Here is a 319-nt window from a genome sequence, read left to right as displayed (position 1 = left end):
GATGTTTTTAATCCTATGATGCTTTTGATTTTTTGATGCTTTTGATCCTATGTAGTTTTTGATCCTATGATGCTTTTGTTCCATGATGCTTTTGATCCTTTGATGCTTTTAATCCTATGATGCTTTGATGCTTTTGATCCTTTGATGCTTTTGATCCTTTGATTCGTTTGATCCTATGATGCTTTTGATCCTTTGATGCTTTTGATCCAAATATGCTTTTGACCTTTTGTTGCTTTTAATCCTATGGTGCTTTTAATCCTATGATGCTTTTGATCCTATGATGCTTTAGATCCTATGATGCTTTTGATCCTATGATGCT

Source organism: Etheostoma cragini, unplaced genomic scaffold (genome assembly GCF_013103735.1).
Source record: "Etheostoma cragini isolate CJK2018 unplaced genomic scaffold, CSU_Ecrag_1.0 ScbMSFa_849, whole genome shotgun sequence".
NCBI classification, from domain to species: Eukaryota; Metazoa; Chordata; class Actinopteri; order Perciformes; family Percidae; genus Etheostoma; species Etheostoma cragini.
The sequence above is the reverse complement of the archived record's forward strand: the minus strand, read 5'-3'. Positions refer to the sequence as shown.